The sequence below is a fragment of the Hemiscyllium ocellatum genome, chromosome 44 (genome assembly GCF_020745735.1).
Source record: "Hemiscyllium ocellatum isolate sHemOce1 chromosome 44, sHemOce1.pat.X.cur, whole genome shotgun sequence".
NCBI classification, from domain to species: domain Eukaryota; kingdom Metazoa; phylum Chordata; class Chondrichthyes; order Orectolobiformes; family Hemiscylliidae; genus Hemiscyllium; species Hemiscyllium ocellatum.
Window position 1 is genome coordinate 7,886,001 of NC_083444.1, and position 20,651 is coordinate 7,906,651.

The window sequence follows — 20,651 nt, forward strand, 5'->3', positions numbered from 1 at the left end:
TGCTTCCAATCTCACCGCTTGGACTATAACCTGGAGTTGTGTGATTTTTAACTTTGTATACTCCAGTCCACCACCGGCACCTCCAAATGAGGAAAAGGATGTTTTTTATACAGAAGCGATGTTGGCGGGGAGGAGTAAATGAGAGAGAGAGAGACCAAAGAGAATGAGAAGAGAAAGAGAGAATTTATGTGGAGTCAGCTGACCAAAGAGGAAGTTGAACGGTGTTCAAAGTTTAAAGATGGGAAAAAGTGAGGACTGCAGATACTGGAGATCATAGTCGAGAGTGTGGTGCTGGAAAAGCACAGAAAGTCAGGCAGCATCCGAGGATCAGGAGAATGCAGTTTCAGGCAAAAGCCTTTCATCAGGAATGAGGATTGTGAGCCAACGGGGTGGAGAGATAAATGGGAGGGGGAGTGGGTCTGGGGGAAACGCAGCTGAAAGTCTGACTTGGAGATGGAAGTGGGGCTGAAATTTGTCAGATGACCCATGAACCACAGGGTGTCCCCAGCCGGACGTTGACATGAACAAGGAGGCAGCTAGCGTACAGTTCCCATAGTGTAGTGGTTATCACGTTCGCCTCACACGCGGAAGGTCCCCAGTTCGATCCTGGGTGGGAACATTATGCTGCGGTACTTTATCTTCCTTTCGGGAAAAAGGCCCGCACTCACATGTTCCCCCATCCGAAGCTGAGAATTGATTCCTGGGGACAGCGTCAGTGAGAGGTCAGTGGAAATTTTGGAGTGGGTCAGAGAGCTGTTGGAGAGAAGGTGTGTGTTTCTAAAGACGTCAGTCTCCCAACATGGATCTTGGAGCCACATCCCAGAGATCCAGGCTCTCTCTCACTGTCAGAGAGATGGAGGACTGGATAGCAGAGTCCTGAGTGTGGTGCTGGAAAAGCACAGCAGGTCAGTCAGCAGCAGGAGCAGGAGAATCGAAGTGTCAGGCAGACGGCCTCCATCAGAAATCAGGCAGTGAGCCGAGGGGGTGTAGAAATCAATGGAAGGGGGAGGGGGGGGGGAATGGAGATGAAAGTGCGATATGTCGAAAATAAAGTACCGCAGCACAATTCTCCCATCCAGAATCGAATTGGGGACTTTTCGCGTGTGAAGCAAACATGACAACCACTACACTATGGAAACTAAACACTTAGAAGGTCCTTGCACATGTCTGTTTCCGCTTGGGGACTGCCTGCGATTTATGGGTCATCTATCCAATTTCAGCCCCACTTCCATCTCCAAGTCAGACTTTCAGCTACGTTTCCCCCAGACCCACTCCCCCTCCAATTTATCTCTCCACTCCGTTGGCTCACAATCCTCATTCCTGATGGAAGGCTTTTGCCTGAAACTCCATTCTCCTGCTCCTCGGATGCTGCCTGACCGTCTGTGCTTTTCCAGCACCACAGTCTCGAATATGATCTCCAGCATCTGCAGTCCTCACCTTCTCCCTGTGACATCAAGGGGCCGAAAGACATCTTGCAAATAGAAACAGCAGGTTGAGCTGCTGCAGGTATTTGTGGTTTGTCAGTGCAGTGTGTTTGATTGGAGCTACGCCTTCACAAGATAAGGCCGTGTTTGGACAGGTTCACAGGTTGTACCAGACTGAGATCTGGTCAATCGTTTTTTAATTCAGAGTAAAGCTAATGGTAGATCTGGGATTTGTATCCAGGTCCCAGACAGGGGCAGCAGGGAGTCAGATAACTGCAAGTTCACAGAGAGTGGACTCTTGGAGAGCAGTTGTGGATGTTCTCTCCTGACCTTACAATGGAAAGGATGGGGTTGGTGATTGCTCATGAGATGGGGGCGTCGCCTGGTGAGGCCAGAGGGTGTTACCCGTCCCTAATTGCCCCTTGAACTGTGTGGCTTGCTGGCGACACAGAGTTATGTAGACTCAAGCTCTGAGAGTCTCTCTCTCTACATCTCTCTCTCTGTGGCTTGCTGGCGACACAGAGTTATGTAGACTCAGGCTCTGAGAGTCACTCTCTCTACATCTCTCTCCATGGGATAAAAGTAATTGCCAATTCCCCCCACAGCAGTAGGGGGGACGGCGCTCGTGTGGCCCGGCTAGCTCAGTCGGTTGAGCATGCGACTCTTAATCTCTGGCTCGTGGGTTCGGGTCCCACGTTAGGCGATGGGCTTCCGCTTTTGAAACACACACACATTCCCGAACAACAAATCTCTCCCATTTGTACGCGCCCGGATCTTTCACTGCTCTGAGTCAATCAGGAGGCTCAATACTCTCGGGTTCCTGGTGAAGGGCTTTTGCCCGAAACGTCGATTCTCCTGCTCCTCGGACGCTGCCTGACCTGCTGTGCTTTTCCAGCACCACACACTTCCCTCTGATCTCCAGCATCTGCAGTCCTCACTTTCTCCTAATTTCTCCCTGCAGTCTGATGGAGTGCAGCGACACACAGACTCTCTCTCTCTGCAGCCGCTCGCTTCACTGAGAGCTCCATTACCCAGTGCTGCTGCCTTTCCCAGCGACACTGCGGGAGGATGAGGGCTGCACTCACTCACAGACACAAACTGTAAACTGCGGCGCTGTAAACCCGCCTGGGGCAGGGGAAGCGAGTCTGACTCCCCAGCAGCAGGTACCTTGGGGGTTGGGGGAGGGTATCAATTTTATCACAAGCTCACACTCCAGTTCGTTTATGAGGTTAGAAAAAAAAATAAACGCACACAATCAAGAGAGAGACAAAAACCGCCAGTTCAAAGACAAGCTGCAGCTTAAATCAGCACTTGAGACCGCTCGGCCAGCCTGACACATACTAACCCCACCCCATTCCGTGCTCAATCTTCACACGAAGACTGAGTCCAGTCAGTGTCTGCACACACCTCTCCGTTCACACAGACTTCTATCAAACTCTCTCACTCACCCACATTCCAGCCTGTTGTTTTGTCAGCCCCCACACCCCCCACCCTCCCTTGAGTACAAATACACACAAACAATGATGCTTTATTCCCACCTCTGGACTGAAGGACCCCGTCTCGCCAATCAAATCTTGCAGCCGGGCTCAGTGAGACTTGAGCAATGTGCTTTTCACAGCCCGGCCACTAGTGGGGGGGGGGGGCTACACTATTACTTTGAACTGGGCACCACACTTCATCTCTCTCTCTCTCTCTCTCTCTCTCTCACACACACACACACACACACACACACACACACACACACACACACACACACAGTCGCCTCACACACACACAGTCTCATAACTATGTCTCTGGTGGTGAAGTCTGACTGTAGGTGACAGAAATGGTGGAGGATGATGCATTGTATTCAGAGATTTGTGAGGTGGAAGGTGAGCACAAGGGGGTTTCTATCCTTGTTGCGGTTGGAGAGTTGGGGTTCAAGGGCAGAGGTGTAGGAAGTGGAGCAGTTGTACTGGAGGGCATCGTTGAACTCCTCGGAGGGAAAATTATGGTCCTTGAAGTAAGAGGTCATCAGGAATGTTCAGGAGTGGACTTGATTCTTCTGGGAGCCGATGCGGTGGAGGCAGAGAAATTGGGACTGATGGGTTGCAGTTTTACAGGAGGCGTGGTGGGAGTTGGTGGGTTTGAAGTGGATACCCACTTTGTGTCAGTCACAGGATATGGAGATGGAGAGGTCCAGGAAGTGGAGGAAGGTGTCTGAGATAGGGGTATTTGGAAGCAATGACTTTTGACACAGACAGACTCTAATCTCACACCTTCAATGCATTGTCTGAGCTGAGAATTCACCTTTATATGTGTGTGTGTGTGTATATATATATATATATATATATAAAACCTTGTTATCTCGAGAATGTGATTTCAAAGAAGTTCTGGGATTTACATATTACTGACCCGAAACCTGCAACCCTCTCTGAATGATGAAAGACTTAATACCAATCTAAGTTTGATCAATATATTCTTTCAGTTGCATGACACTGTGAAACAGCTAAACCTGCAAATTCAATTTGCTAAACGTCTTTCTGACACTTGATGGCACAGCACAGATCTCACTGGGTATGGAGGTCAAAAGCACTCGTCAAAGCATCTGGCCGGAAGTGAAATGCTCCATCTATCTGCCCAAAAGAGAAAGTCTACCTGTTTCACAACTGATGTCAGGAAGTGTGTCCCAGCTCTTGCTCAGAGATTTGACCTGGTCACAGTGAATCACAGGGGTGACTCCAAGCCAGAAATGACATGTACAAAGATCAGGCATTTGTGAAGTTACCATGGTGTCGTGGTTGTCATGTTCGCCTCCTCCGTGAACGGTTCCCAATTCGATCCTGGATGCTGTCATCGTGCTTTATCTTATGTTTTTCTCCTCCTTCATGGAAGTGGGCCAAATCTCACAGCCCCATCCCCTCATTCCTGATGAAGGGTTCATGTTCGAAATGTCGATTCTCCAACTCCTGGGATGCTGCCTGACCGCCTGTGCTTTTCCAGCACCCCGCCTTTTGACTCTGATCTCCAGCATCTGCAGTCCTCACCTTCTCCCTGTGACATCAAGTGTCAGAAAGACATCTTGCAAAAAGAAACAGCAGGTTGAGCTGCTGCAGGTATTTGTGGTTTGTCAGTGCAGTGTGTTTGATTGGAGCTATACCTTCACAAGATAATGTTGTGTTTGGGCAGATTCACAGTTTGTAACAGACTGAGATCTGGTCAATCGTTTTTTTTTATTCAGAGAAAAGTTAATGGCAGACCTGGGATTTGTATCCAGGTCCCAGACAGGGGCAGCAGAGAGTCAGATAACTGCAAGTTCACAGAGAGTGGACTCCTGGAGAGCAGTTGCGGATGCTCTCTCCTGACCTTACAAGGGAATGGATGAGATTGGTGATGGCTCATGGGATGGGGGCATCGCCTGGTGCGGCCAGAGGGTGTTAACCGTCCCTAATTGCCCCTTGAACTGAGTGGCTTGCTGGCGACGCAGAGCTATGTAGACTCAGGCTCTGAGAGTCACTCTCTCTCTCTCTCTCTACATCTCTCTCTCTGTGGATCTGTGTGTTTGCAGTGAGTACATGGGAAAAAGGTAATTGCCGATTCGCCCCACAGCAGTAAGCGAAACGGGGGCGGGGTGCCCGGCTAGCTCAGTCGGTAGCGCATGCAGCTCTTAATCTCGGGGTCGTGCGTTCGAACCCCACGTTGGGCGTTGGGCTCCACTTTTAAAACACACACACTCTCTCCCATTTGGACGCGCCCTGATCTTTCACTGCTCTGAGTCAATCAGAAGGCTCAATACTCTCGGGTTCCTGGTGAAGGGCTTCTGCCTGAAACGTCGACTCTCCTGCTTCTCGGATGCTGCCTGACCTGCGGTGCTTTTCCAGCACCACACACTTCCACTCTGATCGCCACCATCTGCAGTCCTCACTTTCTCCTAATTACTAGCTGCAGTCTTATGGAGTGCAGCGACACACAGACTCTCTCTCTCTCTGCAGCCGCTCACTTCACAGAGAGCTCCATTCCCCAGTGCTGCTGCCTTTAACATCGACACTGGGGGAGGGTCTGAGCCGTACACACAGAGGCTGCACTCTCTCACAGACACAGACTGTAACCTTCGGCTCTGTAAACCCGCCTGGGGCAGGGGAAGCGAGTCTGACTCCCCAGCAGCAGGTGCCTTTGGGGGTGGGTTGGGGGTCAGTTTTATCACAAGCTCACACTTCAGTTCGTTTATGAGTTGACAAAAAATTAAACGCACACAATCAGGCGTGAGACAAAAATCGACAGTTCAAAGACAAGCTGCAGCTTAAATCATCACCTGAGACCGCTCGGCCAGCCTGACACATACTAACCCCACCCCATTCCGTGCTCAATGTTCACACGAAGGCTCAGTCCCGTCAGTGTCTGCACACACCTCTCTGTTCACACAGACTTCTATCAAACTCTCTCACTCACCCACATTCCAGCCTGTTACTTTGTCTGCCCCTCTCCGGTACAAATGTACACAAACAATGATGCTTTGTTCCCCCTCTGTCCTGAAGAACCCAGTCTCGCCAATCAAATCTTGCAGCAGGGCTCAGTGAGACTTGAGCGATATGCTTTTCACAGCCCGGCCACTAGGGGGGCCCTACACTATTACATTGAACTGGGCATCACACTTCTCTCTCTCTCACACACACACAGTCTCATACACACACAAACACAGTCTCATAACTGTATCTCTGGTGCTGAAGTCTGGCTGTAGGTGGCAGAAATGGTGGAGGATGATGCATTGTATTCAGAGATTGGTGAGGTGGAAGTTGAGGACAAAAAGGTTTCTATCCTTGTTGCGGTTGGAGAGGTGGGGTTCAAGGGCAGAGGTCCGGGAAATGGAGGAGTTGTACCGGAGGGTATTGTTGACCTCCTGGGAGTGACTTAACACCAATCTAGGTTTGTTCAATATATTCTTTCAGTTGCATGACACTGTGATCTTTTGCTGTAAATTCTGTGTCTTACGATCCTGCTCCACAGCTCCCTGATGAAGGAGCAGAACTCAACAGCCATTGCTTCCAAATAAACGTGTTGGACAATACCCTGGTGTTGTGAGATTTTTAACTCTATCTTGTGATAGAGTTACAAACACACTGCACTGACAAACCATGAATACCTGCAGCAGCTAAACCTGCTGTTTCAATTTGCTAAATGTCTTTCTGACATAGTCCAGACCTCACTGCGTATGGAGGACAATTGCGGTCGTCAAAGCAGCTGGCCGGAAGTGAAATGCTCCATCTATCTGCTCAAAAGAGAAAGTCTACCTCTTTCACAACTGATGTCAGGAGGTGTGTCACAGCTCTTTCTGAGATTTGACCTGTTCACAGTGACTCACAGGGGTGCCTCCAAGCCGAAAAGGGCACGTATGAAGCGGCAGTGCTTGTGAAGTTTCTGTTGTTTCCTGGTTATCACAGCCGCCTCCAATGCATACTATCCCCGGTTCAATCCTGGGTGCATTCATTGCGCTTTCTCTCATGGTGCTGGGCCCAGTCTCACAGCCCCAACTCCTAAGGAAGTGCTGATGCTCGAAAAGTCGATTCTCCCACTCCTCGGATACTGCTGTGCTTTTCCAGCACCAACGCCTTTTGACTCTGATCTCCAGCATCTGCAGTCCTCACTTTCTCACTGTGACATCAAGTGGCAAAAAAACATTTTGCAAATAGAAACAGCAGGTTGAGCTGCTGCAAGTATTTGTGGTTTGTCAGTGCAGTGTGTTTGATTGGAGCTACGCCTTCACAAGATAGGGCTGTGTTTGGTCAATCATTTTTTTTGTTCAGAGAAAAGCTGATGGCAGACCTGGGATTTGTATCCAGGTCCCAGACAGGGGCAGCAGAGAGTCAGATAATTGCAAGTTCACAGAGAGTGGCCTCCTGGAGGGCAGCTGTGGATGATCTCTCCTGACCTTACAAGGGAATGGATGAGGTTGGTGATGGTTCATGAGATGGGGGCGTCGCCTTGTGAGGCCAGAAAGTGTTACCGTGTTCCTAATTGTCCCTTGAACTGAGTGGCTTGCTGGCGACACAGAGTTATGTAGACTCAGACTCTGAGAGTCACTCCCTTTTTCTCTGTGGATTTGTGAGTTTGTAGTGAGTGTATGGAAAAAAGGCAATTCCCCCTACAGCAGGAGTGACCGAGGCCGGGGCAAGGCCCGGCCAGCTCAGTCGGTCGAGCATGAGACTCTTAATTGCAGGTTCGAGCCTCAAGTTGGGCGATATGCGCCCATCTTCAAACACACACACAACGTTCCGCACAACAGCTCTCTCCCATTTGGACGCGCCCTGATCTTTCACTGTTCTGAGTCAATCAGGAGGCCCAATCCTCTCGGATTCCTGGTGAAGGGCGTCTGCCCGAAATGTCGACTCCCCTGCTCCTCGGGTGCTGCCTGACCTGCTGTGCTTTTCCAGCACACTTTCAATCTGACCTCCAGCATCTGCAGTCCTCACTTTCTCCTTAATTGTCCCTGCAGTCTAATGGAGTGCAGCGACACACAGACTCTCTCCCTCTCTCTCTCTGCAGCCGCTTGGTTCGCTGAGAGCTCCATTCCCCAGTGCTACTGCCTTTCCCATCGACACTGGGGGAGGGTCTGGGCCGTACACACAGAAACTGCACACACTCACAGACACAGACTGTAACCTGCGGCTCTGTCAAACCCGCCTGGGGCAGGGGAAGCGAGTCTGACTCCCCAGCAGCAGGTGCCTTTGGGGGAGGGGAGGTGGGAGTGGGTGTCAATTTTAACACGAGGTCACACTCCAGTTCGTTTATGAGTTGACAAAAAGTTAAACCCGCACAATCAGGAGTAAGACTCAAAACTGCCAGTTCAAAGACAAGCCGCAACTGAAATCAGCACCTGAGACCGGCCAGCCTGACGCATACTAACCTCCGATTCCGTTCTCAATGTTCACACGAAGACTCAGTCCAGTCAGTGTCTGTAGACATCCTTATGTTCACAGACTTCTATCAAACTCCCTCTCTCTCTCACACACACACACATACACAGACACACACACACATTACAACCTGTTGCTTTGTCAGTTCCCTTTGGCACAAAGATGCACAAACAATGATGCTTTACTCTCCCACTGTACTGAACGACCAGAACTCGCCAATCAAGTCTTGCAGCAGTGCGCCTGGAGACCTGAGCAAAGTGCCTTTCACATCCAGGCCACTAGGGGACCCCTAGGCGCTCACATTGAACTAGCCGCCTCACAGTCATCCGCACACACACACACTCACCCGTACGCACAGACACAGAGGCACAGTTACACACAGAGTCACACCTACCCACACAGTCACACAGACACTAAGGGAGTTTCTCACTCACTCAGCGCTGCCTTTGCACTCCTCCCACGGGCTCATTTTGTTTAACCATCCCCTCAGCGAGAACCCTTCCCCTACCCATCCTCCCCCAGCACGGACTAAATGGGCAGAATGGTCTCCTCTATGAATACCAGAAGAAGCTGTCCTCCCATTGGGGAGTTAAAACAACTCATTTGGAGGAGGGTCTGGTTGGAATAGAGGGTGGGAAAGACACTTTGTTCAATTCTCCAAGAGCTCTGCCGTTATGGGAAATAAAGAGCATGAAAGCATGGGAAGGGTTAAACCATGAAGATCACTGGCGATCTGTTGCAAGGGATCTGTGGAATGTAGGATGGAATAATAATAGTGGACAGCTCTTACACCAATGAGCAGAATAAGGTTGAGGCAGAAAGTACACTATGACGATTTGAGATAACATAGTTACTAAAGCTAGACTCCCTGTTAAGTATCACTATGACAGGATTGGGACCATAAATATTTGGGACATGACATTAAATATCTAATTAATAGTGGGTAGAGTCAGCCTGCTTGAGACTATTGACAATAAATATCTAATCATGACATTAGGAAAATATTAAGTAGACCTGGAATGAGAGATCGTTGTTACAAAAGCTGACACTAAATATCTAACCGTGACATAAGAATAACATAAGAGATCATGGAAACTACTTGCTCCCCTGCCCATTTATCTCACTACCCCCTTGGCTCACGGTCACATTCCTAATGGAGACAGCTGGGACAGCTTTCACCGCGTCTCTCTCGCCTCCTGAGCACCTTTTAGGATGAAGAACCTCTTGATGTTCTCTTGGACAGATTTCCACCAGTCCGCTAGGGACTCAAAGAGGGGCTTCATGGTTCTCCACCTGCGTAGTCCCTCTTGAACTCCTCAATGTTTCAACAACTTTGTGTTCAGCTTCCACGTTCCCTTACCAGCCCGCTGCTCATCCTGTAGGTGACAGTCGGCCAGCAGGAGGCAGTGGTCAGAGATGAACACTGGCTTGACGTCGGTGGATCTGACCCAGAGCATTCGGGACACAAACAGGCAATCTATCCTTAAGTGGATAGACCCGTCGGCCCATGACCAGGTGTATCTACGCTGCGCTCCCTCTTCAGGGATGCTGAAGACGCCGTGCAGCTTTGCATCTTTTACCGTGTCCATCAGGACTCTGGGACTCTGGACGTGGCGTCCAGTTTACTGTTCCCGCCCTCCCCCCCCCCCCCATCTGCATCAATGATTCAGTTGAAGTCTCCGGCCAGAATGACCGGCCTGGACGTAGCCAGCAACAGTGGAAGCTGCTGCAGGACGGCCAACCGTTCACTCTTACCCACTGGGGCGGACACATTAATCAGTCTCAGGGGAGCATTCCTGTACATGACGTCAGTGACGACGAGGCGCCCGCCCACCACCTCCTTAACCTCGGAGATGGTGAAGTTGCCTCCTCGCAACAGGATATCATTACCCCCCGACCAAACTAAAGTCCATGGGCACACAAGCTCTTTTATTAATTTCAAAAATATACTTTGTTCATAAAATACTTTGATGATCTATACAACTGGACAAGCCATACATATGTAAACATTCCATTTCTTTGCATACCGCAACAGAGTAATCGTTCCTCTTTACAGGTCTGTGCAATTACATTTTTTAGCTGAGGTGTCAGCAGAGCCCAAATGACTGCATGGGCCCCCTGTTCTTCCTTAGGCAGGCAGATGTTACATAGTAGTCTTTCCCCACCGCGCCTTGGCAGCAGCTGCCCCAAGCTTCAGAGTGTCCCTCAACACGTAGTCCTGGACCTTGGAATGTGCCAGTCTGCAGCACTCAGTCAGGGTGTTTGGGTATTTGGTTCGGGGGGACTGGGGCATGCGCCAAGTCTTGGGAGGAGCGTATCAGCAAAATGAGGCAGAAACCGGGCAGATGGAAGCCTCTCCATCACGGGAAAAAAACCTGGTCTCAGATTCTATGGACTACCTAAAGTACACAAACCAGACATTCCACTCAGACCCATAGTATCACTACCAGGAACACCATCACACAAACTGGCTAAAGAGCTACAACAGAAACTGAAACACCTGATCAGCGGATCCAGACACTCTTTACAGTCAACACAAGAATTCCTGGATAACATCAGAAATATACACATAGACAAGGAAGAAACCATGGTCTCATTCGATGTAACGGCACTGTTCACTTCTATTGACAAAACCCTAGCCAGAGAAACAATACCCAACCTGCTGGACATACATAACAGACAACAGGACGCTGAACCTATTAACAAAGACGGCATACTTAAACTACTGGACCTGTGCCTCACAACACACTTCACATTCAACAACCAGATATATGAACAAATCAACGGAACACCCATGGGCTCACCGATGTCCGGACTCATAGCAGAAGCAGTAATGCAAAGGTTAGAAAAAACAGTTCTAACGCAATTACAACCCAAACTCTGGGTCAGATACGTGGACGACACCTTTGTAATAATTAAAAACACAGAAATAGAGAACACACACCGGATCATCAACGCCACACTCACAGGAATCCGATTCACGAGAGAGGAAGAAAAGGACAACCAACTCCCATTCCTAGACGCGATGGTACAAAGAACACCGAACGGGGATTTCACAACGAAGGGAGATAGGGTTTTGTGATTTACATATGAAAGAAGTGAAACTATCATTTTCATTCTAACAGATGAGAGATTTAACAAATAATCAAGGTATTTTTCAATATATAATTTCAGTTACATCACACTGTAAACTTTTGCTATAAATTCTGTGTCTTACAATTGTGTCCTCCACACGCATCAGATGAAGGAGCAGCGCTCTGAAAGCTAATGCTTCCAATCTAACCGCTTGGACTATAACCTGGTGTTGTGTGATTTTTAACTTTGTACACTGCTGTCCACCAGCGGCACCTCCAAATGAGGAAAAGGATGTTTTTTTATACAGAAGCGAGGATGGCAGGGAGGAGTAAATGAGAGAGAGAGAGACCAAAGAGAAAGAGAAGAGAAAGAGAGAATTTATGTGGAGTCCGCTGATCAAAGAGGAAGTGAACGGTGTTCAAAGTTTAAAGATGGGAAAAAGTGAGGACTGCAGATACTGGAGATCATAGTCGAGAGTGTGGTGCTGGAAAAGCACAGAAAGTCAGGCAGCATCCGAGGATCAGGAGAATGGAGTTTCAGGCAAAAGCCTTCCATCAGGAATGAGGATTGTGAGCCAACGGGGTGGAGAGATAAATGGGAGGGGGAGTGGGTCTGGGGGAAACGTAGCTGAAAGTGTGACTTGGAGATGGAAGTGGGGATGAAATTTGTCAGATTACCCATGAACCACAGGCTGTCCCCAGCCGGACATAGACATGAACAAGGAGGCAGCTAGCGTACAGTTCCCATAGTGTATCGGTTATCACGTTTGCCTCACACGCGAAAGGTCCCCAGTTCGATCCTGGGTGGGAACATTATGCTGCGGTACTTTATCTTCCTTTCGGGAAAAAGGCCCGCACTCACATGTTCCCCCATCCGAAGCTGAGAATTGATTCCTGGGGACAGCGTCTGTGAGAGGTCAGTGGAGGTTTTGGAGTGGGTCAGAGAGCTGTTGGAGAGAAGGTGTGTGTTTCTAAAGACGTCAGTCTCGCAACATGGATCTTGGAGCCAAATCCCTGAGATCTGGGCTCTCTCTCACTGTCAGAGAGATGGAGGACTGGATAGCAGAGTCCTGAGTGTGGTGCTGGAAAAGCACAGCAGGTCAGGCAGCAGCAGGAGCAGGAGAATCGAAGTGTCAGGCAGACGGCCTCCATCAGGAATCAGGCAGTGAGCCGAGGGGGTGTAGAAATCAATGGAAGGGGGAGGGGGGGGAATGGAGATGAAAGTGCGATATGTCCAAAATAAAGTACCGCAGCATAATTCTCCCACCAAGAATCGAACTGGAGACTTTCCGCGTATGAGGCGAACATGACAACCACTACACTATGGAAACTAAACACTTACAGGGTCCTTGCACATGTCTATTTCCGCTTGGGGACTGCCTGCGATTTATGGGTCATCTATCCAATTTCAGCCCCACTTCCATCTCCAAGTCAGACTTTCAGCTACGTTTCCCCCAGACCCACTCCCCCTCCCATTTATCTCTCCACTCCGTTGGCTCACAATCCTCATTCCTGATGGAAGGCTTTTGCCTGAAACTCCATTCTCCTGCTCCTCGGATGCTGCCTGACCGTCTGTGCTTTTCCAGCACCACAGCCTCGACTATGATCTCCAGCATCTGCAGTCCTCACCTTCTCCCTGTGTCATCAAGGGTCCGAAAGACATCTTGCAAATAGAAACAGCAGGTTGAGCTGCTGCAGGTATTTGTGGTTTGTCAGTGCAGTGTGTTTGATTGGAGCTACGCCTTCACAAGATAAGGCCGTGTTTGGACAGGTTCACAGGTTGTACCAGACTGAGATCTGGTCAATCGTTTTTTTATTCAGAGTAAAGCTAATGGTAGATCTGGGATTTGTATCCAGGTCCCAGACAGGGGCAGCAGGGAGTCAGATAACTGCAAGTTCACAGAGAGTGGACTCTTGGAGAGCAGTTGTGGATGTTCTCTCCTGACCTTACAAAGGAATGGATGAGGTTGGTGATGGTTCATGAGATGGGGGCGTCGCCTAGTGAGGCCAGTGGGTGTTACCTGTCCCTAATTGCCCCTTGAACTGAGTGGCTTGCTGGCGACACAGAGTTATGTAGACTCAGGCTCTGAGAGTCACTCTCTCTACATCTCTCTCTCTGTGTATCTGTGTGCTTGCAGTGAGTCCATGGGATAAAAGTAATTGCCAATTCCCCCCACAGCAGTAGTGCGTACGGCGCGCGTGTGGCCCGGCTAGCTCAGTCGGTAGAGCGTGAGACTCTTAATCTCAGGGTCGTGGGTTCGAGTCCCACGTTGGTCGATGGGCTTCAACTTTTGAAACACACACACATTCCCGAACAACAGCTCTCTCCCATTTGGACGCGCCCTGATCTTTCACTGCTCTGAGTCAATCAGGAGGCTCAACACTCTCGGGTTCCTGGTGAAGGGCTTCTGCCTGAAACATCGATTCTCCTGCTCCTCGGACTCTGCCTGACCTGCTGTGCTTTTCCAGCATCACACTCATCCACTCTGATCTCCAGCATCTGCAGTCCTCACTTTCTCCTAATTACGAGCTGCAGTCTGATGGAGTGCAGCGACACACAGACTCTCTCTCTCTGCAGCCGCTCGCTTCACTGAGATCTCCATTACCCAGTGCTGCTGCCTTTACCATCGGCACTGGGAGAGGGTCTGGGCCGTACACACAGAGGCTGCACTCTCTCACAGACACAGACTGTAACCTGCGGCTCTGTAAACCCGCCTGGGGCAGGGGAAGCGAGTCTGACTCCCCAGCAGCAGGTGCCTTGGCGGGTGGGGGTTGGGTTGGGGGTCTGTTTTATCACAAGCTCACACTCCAGTTCGTTTATGAGTTGACAAAAAAATTAAACGCACACAATCAGGAGTGAGACAAAAATCGCCAGTTCAAATACAAGCTGCAGCTTAAATCAGCACCTGAGACCGCTCGGCCAGCCTGACACATACTAACCCCACCCCATTCCGTGCTCAATGTTCACACGAAGGCTCAGTCCACTCAGTGTCTGTACACACCTCTCTGTACACACAGACTTCTATCAAACTCTCTCACTCACCCACATTCCAGCCTGTTAATTTGTCTGCCCCTCTCCGGTACAAATGTACACAAACAATGATGCTTTGTTCCCCCTCTGTCCTGAAGGACCCCGTCTCGCCAATCAAATCTTGCAGCAGGGCTCAGTGAGACTTGAGCAATATGCTTTTCACAGCCCGGCCACTAGGGGGGCCCTACACTATTACATTGAACTGGGCATCACACTTCTCTCTCTCTCACACACACACAGTCTCACACACACACACACACACACACACACACAGGCTCATACACACGCACAGTCTCATAACTGTATCTCTGGTGCTGAAGTCTGACTGTAGGTGGCAGAAATGGTGGAGGATGATGCATTGTATTCAGAGATTGGTGAGGTGGAAGGTGCGGACAAAAGGGTTTCTATCCTTGTTGCGGTTGGAGAGGTGGGGTTCAAGGGCAGAGGTGCGGGAAATGGAGGAGTTGTACCGGAGGTTATTGTTGACCTCCTGGGAGTGACTTAACACTAATCTAGGTTTGTTCAATATATTCTTTCAGTTGCATGACACTGATCTTTTGCAATAAATTCTGTGTCTTGTGATCCTGCTCCACAGCTCCCTGATGAAGGAGCAGAACTCAACAGCCATTGTTTCCAAATAAATCTGCTGGACTATATCCTGGTGTTGTGAGATTTTTAACTCTATCTTGTGAAGGCACAGCTACAAACACACTGCACTGACAAACCATAAATACCTGCAGCAGCTCAATCTGCTGTTTCTATTTGCAAAATATCTCTCTGACACTTTATGGCACAGCACCGACCTCACTGGATATGGAGGTCAAATGCACTCGTCAAAGCAGCTGGGAGGAACTGAAATGCTCCATTATATCTGCCTGTGATGATTCAAAAGAGAAATGTTTACTTCTTTCGCAACTGAAGTCAGGAAGTGTGTCCCAGCTCTTGCTCAGAGATTTGACCTGGTCACAGTGAATCACAGGGGTGACTCCAAGCCAGAAATGACATGTGCAAAGATCAGGCATTTGTGAAGTTCCCATGGTGTAGTGGTTGTCATGTTCGCCTCCTCCGTGAACGGTTCCCAATTCGATCCTGGATGCTGTCATCGTGCTTTATCTTATGTGTTTCCCCTCCTTCATGGAAGTGGGCCAAATCTCACAGCCCCAACCCGCTCATTCCTGATGAAGGGTTCATGTTCGAAATGTCGATTCTCCCACGCCTGGGATACTGCCTGACCGCCTGTGCTTTTCCAGAACCACGCCTTTTGACTCTGATCTCCAGCATCTGCAGTCCTCACCTTCTCCCTGTGACATCAAGTGTCAGAAAGACATCTTGCAAAAAGAAACAGCGGGTTGAGCTGCTGCAGGTATTTGTGGTTTGTCAGTGCAGTGTGTTTGATTGGAGCTATACCTTCACAAGATAATGTTGTGTTTGGGCAGATTCACAGTTTGTAACAGACTGAGATCTGGTCAATCGTTTTTTTTTATTCAGAGAAAAGTTAATGGTAGACCTGGGATTTGTATCCAGGTCCCAGACAGGGGCAGCAGAGAGTCAGATAACTGCAAGTTCACAGAGAGTGGACACCTGGAGAGCAGTTGCGGATGCTCTCTCCTGACCTTACAAGGGAATGGATGAGATTGGTGATGGCTCATGGGATGGGGGCATCGCCTGGTGCGGCCAGAGGGTGTTACCCGTCCCGAATTGCTCCTTGATCTGAGTGGCTTGCTGGCGACACAGAGTTATGTAGACTCAGGCTCTGAGAGTCACTCTCTCTCTCTCTACATCTCTCTCTCTCTCTGGATCTGTGTGTTTGCAGTGAGAACATGGGAAAAAGGTAATTGCCAATTCCCCCCACAGCAGTCGGTGGGAATGCGTTCGCGTCGCCCGGCTAGCTCAGTCGGTAGAGCATGAGACTTTTAATCTCAGGGTCGTGGGTTCGAGCCCCACGTTAGGCGGAGGGCTCCACTTTTAAAACACACACACTCTCTCCCATTCGGACGTGCCCTGATCTTTCACTGCTCTGAGTCAATCAGGAGGCTCAATACTCTCGGGTTCCTGGTGAAGGGCTTCTGCCTGAAACATCAACTCTCCTGCTCCTCGGACGCTGCCTGACCTGCTGTGCTTTTCCAGCACCACACACATCCCTCTGATCTCCAGCATCTGCAGTCCTCACTTTCTCCTCATTTCTCCCTGCAGCCTGATGGAGTGCAGCGACACACAGACTCTCTCTCTCTCTCTGCAGCCGCTCGCTTCACTGAGAGCTCCATTACCCAGTGCTGCTGCCTTTCCCAGCGACACTGGGGGAGGATGAGGGCTGCACTCACTCACAGACACAAACAGTAACCTGCGGCGCCAGGGGCAGGGGAAGCGAGTCTGACTCCCCAGCAGCAGGTGCCTTTTTGGGGTGGGGGTGGGGGTGGGTTGAGGGTCAGTTTCATCATACGCTCACACTCCAGTTCGTTCATGAGTTTACAAAAAATTAAACCCACACAATCAGGAGCGAGACAAAAATCGCCAGTTCAAAGACAAGCTACCGCTAAAATCAGCACCTGAGATCGCTCGGCCAGCCTGACGCATACGAGCCACAGCCCATTCCGTGCTCAATGTTCACACGCAGGCTGAGTCCAGTCAGTGTCTGTACACACCTCTCTGTTCACACAGACTTCTACCAAACTCTCTCACTCACCCACATTCCAGCCGGTTGTTTTGTCTGCCCCTCTCCGGTACAAATGTACACAAACAATGATGCTTTTTTCCCACCTCTGGACTGTAGGACCCCGTCTCGCCAATCAAATCTTGCAGCAGGGCTGAGTGAGACTTGAGCAATGTGCTTTTAGCAGCCCGGCCACTAGGGGGACCGTACACTATTACATTGAACTGGGCATCACACTTCATCTCTCTTTCTCACACACACACAGTCACACACACACACACAGTCTCATACACACACACACACCCACACACACACACAGAGTCTCATATACACAGTCACACACACACAGTCTCATACACACACACACACAGAGTCACACACAGTCTCATACACACACACAGTCACACACACAGTCTCATACACACACAGTCACACACACACACACACAGTTACACACACGGACACTAAGGGGGTTTCTCACTCTCTCAGCACTGCCTTTGCACACCTCCCACGGGCTCATGTTGCTGGCCATTCCCATTTAACTATCCCCTCAGAGAGAACCCCTCCACCATCCTCCGCCAGCATGGACTAATTGGGCAGAATGATCTTCGGAATGAATACCAGAAGAAGCTGCACTCCCACTGGGGAGTTCAAACAGCTCATTTGGAGGAGGGTCGAGTTGGATGACAGGTTGGGAAAGACACTTTGTTCAAGTCTCCAGGAGCCCTGCTTACATGGAAAATAAAGAGCATGAAATCATGGGAAAGGGTTAAAGTATGTGGAAGTGGAGGAAGGTGTCTGAGATGGTCCACGTGACCCTGAGGCCAGGGTGCAAGGTGTTCGTGAAAAGCACAACACGTCAGGTGGCATCCGAGGAGCAGGTGAGTCAACATTTCAAGCATTAGCTCTTCATCAGGAATGTAGGGCCCATGGGGTCTGAGAGATAAATGGTAGGGGGAGTGAGGCTTGGGGGAGTAAGGTAGCTGAGAATGCGATAGGTAGATGAAGTGATAGGTGATGGTGTTAGGTCGGAGCAGTATGTGGAGCAGATAGATGGGAAGGAAGATGGACAGATAGGACAGTTCAAGAGGGCGGTGCCGAATGGAGGGTTGGATCTGGGATAATGTGGGTGGGAGGGGAGATTGGGAAACTGTTGAAATTGACATTGATTGTGTGTGGTCAGAGGGTCCCAAGGCAGAAGATGAAGCGTTCTTCCTGCAGTCGTTGGGATTTAGCAGTGGAGAAGGCCCAGGACTTGCATGTCATTGGCCGAGTGGGAGCGTAGTTGAAGTGGTTGGCCACAGGTAGGCACAGTTATTTAGTGTGTGTGTCCCACAGATGCTCTCTGGGACATGCCACAAGTTGACATCCTGTCTCCCCAATGTAGAGGAGACCACGTCGAGAGCAATGGACACAGCAGATGAGGTGTTTGGATGTGCAGGAAAATCTCTATCAGATGTGGAAGGATCCTTAAGGCCCTTGGATGGAGATGAGTGGGGAGATGTAGGTGCAGATTTTACACCTCTTGAAGTGGCAAGGGAAGGTGCCGGGAGTAGTGGGTGGGTCGATGGGGGCGTAGACCTAACGAGGAAAGGAATGCTTGGTGCAGAGTGCTGAAAAAGGTAAGGAGGGAACTATATCTCTGGTGGTGAAGTCTGACTGTAGTTGATGGAAATGGTGGAGGATGATGCATTGTATTCAGAGATTGGTGAGGTGGAAGGTGAGGACAAGGGAGTTTCTATCCTTGTTGCAGTTGGAGAGGTGGGGTTCAAGGGCAGAGGTGTGGCAAGTGGAGAAGTTGTACTGAAGGACATCGTTGACCTCCTGGGAGGGAAAAATTAGGGTCCTTGAAGTAGGAGGTCATCTGGAATGTTCTGGAGTGGAATTGATTCTTCTGGGAGCAGATGCGGTGGAGGCAGAGAAATTGGGACTGATGGGTTTTACAGGAGGCGGGGTGGGAGTTGGTGGGTTTGAAGTGGATGCCCGCTTTGAGTCAGTCACAGGATATGGAGATGGAGAGGTCCAGGAAGTGGGAGGAAGGTATCTGAGATAGGGGTATTTGGAAGCAATGGCTTTTGAATGGTTTTTGTTACAGACAGACTCTAACCTCACACCTTCAATGCATTGTCTGAGCTGAAAATTCATCTTTATATGTATATAAAACCTTGCTTTGTCGAGAATGAGAGTTCAAAGAAGTTCTGGGATTTACATATTACTGACCCGAAACCTGCAACCCTTTCTCAATGATGAAAGACTCAACATCAATCTAGGTGTGTTCAATATATTCTTTCAGTTGCATGGCACTGTGATCTTTTGCTATAAATTCTGTGTCTTATGATCCTGCTCCACAGCGCCCTGATGAAGGAGTAGAACTCAACAGCCATTGCTTCCAAATAAACCTGTTGGACTATATCCTGGTGTTGTGAGATTTTTAACTCTATATTGTGAAGGCACAGCTACAAACACACTGCACTGACAAACCAGAAATACCTGCAGCAGCTAAACCTGCTGTTTCAATTTGCTAAATGTCTTTCTGACACTTGATGGCACAGCACAGACCTCACTGGGTATGGAGTCAAAAGCACTCGTCAAAGCATCTGGCAGGAAGTGCAATGCTCCATCTATCTGCTCAAAAGAGGAAAGTCTACCTCTTTCACAACTGATGTCAGGAGGTGTGTCCCAGCTCTTGCTCAGAGATTTGACCTGTTCACAGTGAATCACAGGGGTGCCTCCAAGTCGGAAGGGGCATGTACGAAGCTGAAGCACTCGTGAAGATTCCTCGCGGTTATCACGTTTGCCGCACGCGCTACAGGTCCCAAATTCGATCCTGGGTGTGAAAATCGCGTTTTATCTGACGTGTTTCCCCTCCTTCATGGAACTGGGCCAAATCTCACAGCCCCAACCCCTCACTCCTCATGAAGGGTTCGTGCTCGAAATGTCGATTCTCCCACTCCTGGGATGCTGCCTGACCTCCTGTGCTTTTCCAGCACCACGCCTTTTGACTCTGATCTCCAGCATCTGCAGTCCTCACTTTCTCCCTGTGTCATCAAGGGGCCGAAAGACATCTTGCAAAGAGAAACAGCAGGTTGAGCTGCTGCAGGTATTTGTGGTTTGTCAGTGAAGTGTGTTTGATTGGAGCTACGCCTTCACAAGATAAGGCCGTGTTTGGGCAGGTTCACAGGTTGTACCAGACTGAGATCTGGTCAATCGTTTTTTTATTCAGAGAAAAGTTAATGTTAGATCTGGGATTTGTATCCAGGTCCCAGACAGGGGCAGCAGAGAGTCAGATAACTGCAAGTTCACAGAGAGTGGACCCCTGGAGAGCAGTTGCGGATGCTCTCTCCTGACCTTACAAGGGAATGGATGAGGTTGATGATGGTTCATGAGATGGGGGGTCGCCTGGTGAGGCCAGAGGGTGTTACCCGTCCCTAATTGCCCCTTGAACTGCGTGGCTTGCTGGCGACACATAGCTATGCAGACTCAAGCTCTGAAAGTCACTCTCTCTCTCTGCATCTCTTTCTCTCTGTGGATCTGTGTTTGCTGTGAGTGCATGGGAAAAAAGGTAATTGCCAATTCCCCCCA

At 49.7% G+C, this 20,651-nt stretch overlaps 1 protein-coding gene and 4 non-coding genes across 5 annotated transcripts in view; all 5 read left to right on the forward strand.

The window, feature by feature from the left end:
- LOC132835355 (myelin-oligodendrocyte glycoprotein-like) overlaps window positions 1-20,651 on the forward strand; it is a 315,935-nt gene that overhangs the window by 146,643 nt on the left and 148,641 nt on the right. The gene's annotated exons all lie outside the window — the stretch shown is intronic.
- Window positions 547-619, forward strand: trnav-cac (transfer RNA valine (anticodon CAC)). Its single transcript has one exon. It is a non-coding gene; the product is annotated as a tRNA-Val (tRNA).
- Window positions 12,129-12,201, forward strand: trnav-cac (transfer RNA valine (anticodon CAC)). Its single transcript has one exon. It is a non-coding gene; the product is annotated as a tRNA-Val (tRNA).
- On the forward strand, window positions 13,592-13,665 carry trnak-cuu (transfer RNA lysine (anticodon CUU)). Its single transcript has one exon. It is a non-coding gene; the product is annotated as a tRNA-Lys (tRNA).
- trnak-uuu (transfer RNA lysine (anticodon UUU)) lies at window positions 16,299-16,371 on the forward strand. Its single transcript has one exon. It is a non-coding gene; the product is annotated as a tRNA-Lys (tRNA).